Source organism: Chrysochloris asiatica, unplaced genomic scaffold (assembly GCF_000296735.1).
Source record: "Chrysochloris asiatica unplaced genomic scaffold, ChrAsi1.0 scaffold00192, whole genome shotgun sequence".
NCBI lineage: Eukaryota > Metazoa > Chordata > Mammalia > Afrosoricida > Chrysochloridae > Chrysochloris > Chrysochloris asiatica.
Window position 1 is genome coordinate 2,455,323 of NW_006408710.1, and position 9,026 is coordinate 2,464,348.

The window sequence follows — 9,026 nt, forward strand, 5'->3', positions numbered from 1 at the left end:
TCTTGACTGCTGCTTCCATGAGTGTTGATGGCTGACCCAAGAAGAATGAAGTCCTTGACAACTTCAATCTTTTCTCCATAGATAAGAATGTTGTTTATTGGTCCAGTGGTGAGGTTTTTTGTTTTCTTTATGTTGAAATGCAATCCATACCAAAGGCTGTGGTGATCTTCATCACTCAGTATTTTAAGTGGTCTTCACTTTCAGCAAACAAGGTTGTAGCATTTGCATATCACAGGCTGTTAATGAGTCTTCCTCTAATCCTGATGCCACGTTTCTCTTCACAGAACCCAGCTTCTCAGATTATTTGCTCAGCATACAGGTTGAATAAGTATGGTGAAAGAATACAACCTTGTCGCACACCTTTCTTATTTTAAACTATTCAGTGTTCCTATGTTCTGTTTGAACAACAGTCTGTTGGTCCAGGTACAGATTCCTCATGAGCATAATGAAGTGTTCCAGTCGGTACCAACTCATAGCGCCCTTATGCACAACCGAGTGGAGCACTGTCTGCTCGTGGACCATTTTAACAATTGTTGTCATGCTTAAGCTCACTGATGTTCCACTGTGACAATCCATTTCTTTGGGGGCGTGTGTTCTTCTTTTTGGCCGACCCTCCACTTTACCAAGCATGCTGTCCTTCTCCAGGGACGGGTCCTTCCTGATAATATGTCTTAAGAGTGAGAGACAAGTCTGGTCATCCTGGCTTCTAAGGAGCACTCTGGCTATACTTCTTCCAACACAGATTTGTTTGTTCTTTTGGAAGTCTATGGTACTTTTAATATTTTCTTCCATCACCATAACTCACATGCATCAATTCTTCTATGGTCTTCTTTATTCATTGTTCAACTTCCACATGTATCTGAGGTTAATGAAAATACCCCATAGGTCAGGGGCACCATACTCTTCATCAAACTGACATTTTTGAATTAGGAATATTGATTTATGTGTATAAAATAAGAAGTAAATTTTTGTTTCAATTTCATGTTATAACAATAAAAGGAAATGAAACGATTTGGATTTCTTGCTAAAAAAGAAGGAAAAACACTGTGGGATTAAACCACACAAGGCATTTTTAACCCTACCTTCTGTTGCTCTCATGTAAAATGTTATTTTATGCATGAGGTTAGGAAGAACTTTCTGAAGAATGACGCCCTTTATAGAGAGGACATGTAGATATTGGAAAGATGCTTCTGTTTAAAATTAGTCTTTCATTTATGCTAAATGAACAGTTTTAAAACCATCGTTAAGTTGAACAGATCTGTCAAAAAATTTCAGTATTACTCTGAGTGTCATACAAATCATGAAGTTTATGTTTTTGTTTATTAAATACAATAAGATAGTGATTGTCTTAGAAAAGAAGACATCCCTTATCAAAGGAATATAAATGTACTAAAATGCATTTACTAGGTGTCTGTTAGATCCATTTAATTTGTAACGAAGTCTGTAGTGTCTCTTGGAGTCCTGGCGTGGCGCTGTGGATTAATGTGCTGGACTGCAAAGTCATTTGAACTGCAAGGTCGGTGGCTTAATTTCAACAGATGCTCCTTGGGAACCCTATACAGGGTCACCATAGGTCAGAACCAACTTGACTACACTTAACAACAACAACAATGGTGGCTGTGTGCCATGGAGTCGGTTCCGACTCATAACTACCCTGTACAGGGTTTCCGAGGCTGTAAATCTTTACGGGAGCAGAAAGCCTCATCTTTCTCCCGTGGAACAGATGGTAGTTTCAAATTGCTGACTTTAAGGTTCGCAGCCTGATTCATAACCATTACGCAACAACAATAGTATCTATTTAGCCATCTTAAGAAACATGCCAACATGTTTTGAATGTATCTATTTTGTTTGCACTTTAAACCATTTAAATTATCTCAATCATTCTAGGTATTTGAATGTAAAGGAGCCCTTGTAGTGTAGTAGTTTATGAGCTGGGCTGCTAACCACAAGGTCAGAAGTTCAAATCTAACAGTCGCTCTGTAGGAGAAAGATGAGGCTTCCTGATCCCATAAAGATTTACAGCCTCAGAAACTCTATACAGGGTTTCTATAAGTTGAAACTAACTCCATAGCCCACAACTACCAAATACCAGTATATCTTAAAGAGAAATTTTTGTAATGATTTTATGGAAAAAAATAAAACACCTGGATTAGATCAGTCTGATTTGTACATAAAATCTTGATAAAATACAACTAAACCTAATTAATATTAGAATGCTGTTTTGTTTTTGTTTTTCTGCCTTATCATTAGGTTAAGAAGGAGCTAGAATGTAAAATTTTCAAAGTTTATTTGGAAAAGAAATTAAATTCCTACAGTTTAAGTTAGCACATATCATAATTTTGGTTCAAAGCTCAATTAATTGCTTTTGTCATTACAAGAATTCTTGGAAAACAACATGTGGGTACCAATTATACAGGTTACCACAAATTCTACCAGATCTCACAATTAAGATCTTGAAAACCTGCATGTGAAAATGATACTTGGATTTTCATGAACCAGTTATTTTCCCTGTTGCTTATATTTCTGCTAGTAAACTACTAACTCTGTTGTTGTTAAGTGCCATCGAGTTGGTTCCGACCCATAGCGACCCTGCATAGGGTTTTCGAGGAGCAACTGGTGAGCTTGAACCACTGACTGTGTGGTTCAAACCAACTTTGAAGCCCAGCACATTAACCCACCGTGTCACATTAGGATTCCATAGAGAGTCACAATTAAAATTAAAACAGCCCCACACACCCAAAGGCTTTGCCATCCAGTTGAATTTGACTCATTAGGATTCCATAGATCAGATTAGAACTGCCCGGAGTGTTCCCAAGGCTGTCCATCTTTACAGATACAGATGGCTGTATCTCTCTCCTGGAGTAGCTGTTGGGTTCGAACCACTGACCTTTCAGTTAGCCATCTGGTGCTTTAAACTACTGTTCCATCAGAGCCCCTCATAAAACAAAACCGTAATTATTTTATAAAGGCTTTTGGCAATGACTCCAAAATACGATACTACTGTAAGGTACCTGACGGTGGGGCAACAAATTAACAGATGTGGAGACCTTGGACTCCAGGTGTGGTGCTATAGGATCAGCACTGGACTGTGAACCACAAGGTCATCAGTTCAAATCCACCAGTTACTCCTCGGAAACCCTATACAGGGTCATGTGAGTCAGAAGCTACTCAACAGAACTTAACAGCAACAAGAAACTTTAAAACAGAATTCATAAAAGTCCCCTGGTTGCAGGAACTCAGGAACCCTTCCTAAAATACTGATTTATTAGACATTCTGAATTGTTATATTTCTTTTAATATATCTGGATTCCTGTCTTCTATTTCCTAGGACTGAGTATGGTTACAATATTTGGTGGAAAAGAGTACACTTATTTGTTTGCACCATATTAGTTCCATGTATACAAGAATTGTCCTTATAACAACTCTATAATAAAGCTGGGCAGAGTTATCAACCATTTTTTCAGATATTAGATGGGAAGATGCCGAGAGCACAAGGGACTCACAGAAGGATATTGGCTGGTGTCCTGCATCTTTTCCTTTAGCTACATTATTAACGCTCATAACCTGAGTATCAAAACCTTAAGGCCAAGCATCTGCATTCCACGTTCCTTACATTATGATTTGAACACCAACTTCTTACACGGGTGTGTTTCTAATGTGAATTACACCTGGCTAACTGGGGACTATAAAGATCTATTAAAAATCACTAAAAAAAAAAAAAAAATGTTTTGTTGAACTTTACACGGAGCGTAAAATGAAGTAAGAGGCATTGGATTCCCAGCAAGTAACATCACTTTGTGCAATTCGTATCCCTTTGGTTATATAATCCAGTGATTTGAATAAGTATATGTCCTAGGGAAACATACAAGATTAACTTTGCAAAATGTATTTTCCATTTTACTTGTTACATAGTGATTGGAATCAGTCTTCAGAAATAGCTACAAAACACAGAACATCAAAAAGGAGTTCAATCATACTGAACTTTAATTGGGATCCTTACATCATAGAACATGTATTGACTATGCAAAAGCTTTTAATTGTGCGACTCATGACAAGCTATGGACAACATTGGGGAGAATGAGTATTCAGGAACATTTAACTGTACTCATGAGAAACTTGTACATGGGCCAAGAGGCAATTGTTCGAGCAGAGCAGGGGACACTGAATAGTTTAAAATTAGGAAAAGTGTGCACCAGGGTTGTATTCTTTCACCATACTTATTCAGTCTGTATTCTGAACAAATAATTTAAGAAACTAGATTATATGAAGAAAAATGTGGCATCAAGATTGGAGGAAGACATATTAACAAGCTGCGATATGCAGATGATACAACCTTACTTTCTGAAAGTGAAGAGGACTTAAAATACTTACTGATAAAGATCAAAGAGCCCAACTTTTTTATGGGTTGCACCTCAATGTAAAGAATATAAAAATCCCCACCACTAGACCACTAAACAGTATTCATACAAATGGAGAAAAGATTGAAGTTGTCAAAGACTTCATTTTGCTCAGCTCAACCATCAACACTCATGGAAGTAGCAGAGAAGTAAGATGCGCCTGACCCAAGCCATGGTATTTTCATTAGCCTCATATGCATTTGAAAGTTGGACAATGAATAAGGAAGACTAAAGTAGAATTGATGCATTTGAGTTATGATGTTGAAGGAGAATATTAAAAATACCATGGGCTGCCAAAAGAATGGATAAATCTGTGTTGGAAGAAGTGCAGCCAGAGTGCTCCCTTGGAAGCCAGAATGGCCAAACTTCGTCTCTCATATTTTGGACATATTATCTGGAGGGACCAGTCCCTGGAGAAGGAGATCATGTTTGGTTAAGTAGAGGGTTAGAGAAAAAGAGGAAGACTCCCAACTAGATGGATAGGCACAGTGGCAGTAGTTATGGGCTCAAATAGAATAAAGATTGTGGAGTTGGTACAGGCCCAAGTGGTGTTTCGTTCTGTTGTGCGTAGGGTCGCTATGAGTCGGTACTGACTTGATGGCACCTAACAACAATATCATAGAATCTTGAGTTTGCTGAACACCCTGCCCTGTTATTTCTACCGGAAAGTTAAACAGGTGCCTCCTTTAAGCAATTTGTGCCTAGCCTACTTCACATCTTCATTTTCTGTTCGTCTGAAGAGAAAGATAGTAGTTTCTTACAGCCCTGTTTTGTAGCAGGAAGCTACACATATGCCTCTTGTCACTATGTGGAATCAGTTGTTATTTAAGTAGGTGAAATCAGGCCTAGCACCCTTTCTTGTGTAACTGCCTAATTTAGCTGTCTGCACTTGATGAGACTAAGGAACAATCAGCCAGTGGACTGGAATGTCTTTCATCAGTTTAACGGGCTGCAAATGGTCTAGATCTTTCCTCAGCGTTCTTCCTTGGAGGTAAACTGGCTCTCCTCACTCTCCATACTGAGAACCTTTCTGTTCTGGAAGGTTGCCCTCATCGTGCAATGTTACCTATGGTGTTTTATGAATTTCAGTCATGAGAAATCTCAACTGCTCGCCTCTGATTATATTGAAATGCTGAAAGTAAGTAACACCCAGATGTGCTTTGGACTTTGGGTTGGGGAAGGGTTTGGATTCCGTTTTATTCAGACTTCAGGAAAGCATTCCTTTCCTCACTTGAATTAAACTGCTTCCAACAGTGGAATGAAAAATGGCCCTATGTATATTTTTCATCTACTTTGAATTGGCAACCTAGTGATAGGAAGTTCCCCTGCAGAGTTCTCAGGAGATTAGCATGCAGACATTCAAAAGGGAACTATTTATAAAACTCCATGCTCTGCTTTACGCTTATGGGTAAATTCAAGTACAGATCCAAAGAATCTTTGATTTCTAATAATAAAAATAATTGAAGTCATTGCTGATGGGTAATGTAAAGGTAGTTTGTGGTATGGAAAAAAAAGAAAGTGTTTCTCTTTAGGAAATATATTCAATTTCAACTTGAGAATAGTATTTAATGCTATTCTGTGAATGGTGACACCCTAGAAATTAACAAATAGGAGTAGACAGATTACACATATTTTCCTGGCTACATCAAGATATGTATTACTTCATCAAACCAAAACTTATTGAGTTCCCATGATCTGTCATATATTGGACCAGTCAATGTGAAATAAACCTATTAAAGAATATGTTAGTCCTTAACTTTATTGTTGCTGTGGTTAGGGGGCTTCAAGTTGATTCTAATCTGAATAAACAACAGAACAAAACATTGTCCAGTCCTGTGCCATCCTTACAATCAGAGCTGTGTGCACATCCACTGTTGTAGTAACTACCTGAGTCCATCTCATCTGGGCTCTCTGTCTTTGAACTGAAGCTCTATTTTACCAAGAACTAGTCCTTCTCCAAGAATTGGTCCTCCTGATAACATGTCCAAAGTATAGCAGAGGAAATGTTGCCATCTTAAAAGTGCTAAAGAACAAATGTGACTGTGTGAGGACTAAGGTGTCCCTAACATGCTATTTTCATTCACCTCATATGCACGTGAACATTGGACAATGAATAAAGAAGACCTTAGAAGACTTCATGCATTTGAATTACCATGTTGGAGAAGACTATTGAGAAAACCATGGACTGCTAGAAGAACAAACAAATCTATCTTGGAAAAAGTAAAACCAGAAAACTCCTTAGAAGAGAGGATGGCAACACTTGGACTTTGTACTTGTGGTCAGTCTCTTGTACTTTCCACTTGTGGTCAGTTTGCTGAAATGGTATTGACCATTTTGAATCAGACAATTATATCATCTATTAAGCTGAGAATAACAAATTGAAGAGGAACAATTTACAGAGACAACATTCAATAGTTACCCTGTAGTACAATGCTAGATCAAAATGAAGTAAAGTGATAGGATAAAATTCATAGGTTCGCAAGGAAGAGCAGTTATTATGAATTATGCACCAACCACTCATGTCAAAGATAAAGAAACGGATGTTTTTACCAACTTCTGTCATGTGAAATTGATCAAACATGCAATTAGGATGCACTGATAATTACTGGTGATTGGAATGCAAAGGTTAGAAACAAAGAAGGATAATCAGTAGGAAAATATGGTCTTGGTGATAGAAATGATGAGAAATGAGACTGCATGATAGATTTTTACATAACCATTGACCCATCTCTGGTAGCGTAGTGGTTACGAATTGGGCTGCGAACCTTAAGGTCAGCGGTTCGAAATTACCAGCTGCTCCGCGGGAGAAAGATGAGGCTTTCTACTCCCGTAAGGATTTACACCCTCAGAAACCCTGTACAGGGTCGCTATGGGTCGGAACCGACTCGATGGCACTTAACAACAACAACAACAATTGACCCATTCATTGAAAATACATTTCTTCAACATAAATGGAACTTTACACATGGCCCTCACCAGATGGAATACGTGGGAATCAAATTGACTTTATCCGTGGAAAAAAGATGATAACAAAGCTCACTAGCATCTGTCAGAACAAGGCAGTGGAAGACTGTTAGTTGCTCATATGTGAGTTGAAGCTGAAGGAAATGAAATAATTCCATGAGAGCCTAATTAAAACCTTGAGGATATCCCACCTGAATTTAGAGGCCATCTTAATAGGTTTGACACATTGAATACTATTAGTGTAGTACTCATCAAGGACATCGTACATGAAAAAAGCAAGGAGCCATTAAAAAGAGAGGAAAGAAAGGTAAGAACAAATGGGGGGGTGAGTCGAGACTCTGAAACTTACTCTTGTATGAAGAGAAGATAAAGCAAATAAAATGGTGAGTTAAAAGAGCTGAACAGGAAATGTCAAATGGCAACTTGAGAAGACAAAATATAATTAACTGTGAAAATGTATGGCGTTAGAAAACCAAAAGGAAAGAATATGTTTGGCATTTCTCAAGTTGAAAGAACGGAATAAAAATTCAAGACTTGAATTATTATATTGATGAATATAATGTGCAAAATGTTGAAAAATGCAGGAAGCCTCAAAAGAAGATGAAAGAAATACACAGAATCACTGTACCAAAAGAATTGATTGACATTGAACATTTCCATAGATAACGTAAGATCTACAAATGATATTAAAGGAAGACATCTAAGACACACTGAAGTCACTGGGGAAAAACAAGGCTGCAGAAATTGATGGAATAACAATGGAAATATTTCAACAAATGGATGTTGTTGTTAGTTTCCAATCCAGTTGGTTCCAACTCATAGCATTTTTTCACAGAGCAGAATGACACATTGCCTGGTCTTGCACCATCCTCATCATTGTTATGTTTGAGTACATTGTTGCTGCCACATTGTCACTCCATCTTGGTGGGGGTCTTCCTTTTTTTCACTGACCCTATAATTTACCATGCATGATGTACTTCTCCAAGGACTGGTCCCTCCTAACACCATGTCCAAAGAACAAGAGACAGCCTCGCCATTCTCACTTCTAAGGAACATTTGGGCTGTACTGCTTCCAAAACAGATTTGTTATTCTTCTGGAAGTTCATGGTACTTTCAATATTCCTTACCAGCACCATAATTCAAATGCACTGATTCTTCTATGGTTTTCCTTATTCATTGTCCAACTTTCACATGCATATGTGGTGATTGAAAAGACCCTGACTAGAGTCAGGTCCACCTTGGTCCTCAAAATGACATCTTTGTTCTTTAACACTTTAAATAGGTCTTTTGCAGCAGGTTTGACTAATGCAATAAAAACATCCTTTGATTTCTTGACTGCTGCTTCTATGAATGTTGATTGTGAATCCAAAGCAAAATGAAGACTTTGGCAACTTCAATCCTTCCTCCATTTATTTATTGGTCAAGTTGTGAGGATTTTTGTTTTCTTTACATTGAGGTGCAATCCATATTGAAGGGTGTAGTATTTGATCTTTATCAGTAAGTATTTTAAGTCCTCTTCCTTCCCAGAAAGCAAGGTTGCATCATCTGCAAATCTTAGGTTGTTAAAGAGTCTTCGTCCAATCTTGATGCCACATTCTTCTTCATATAAACCAACTCTAATTATTTGCTCAGCATACAGATTGCATTCCCAATTTTAAAACATTC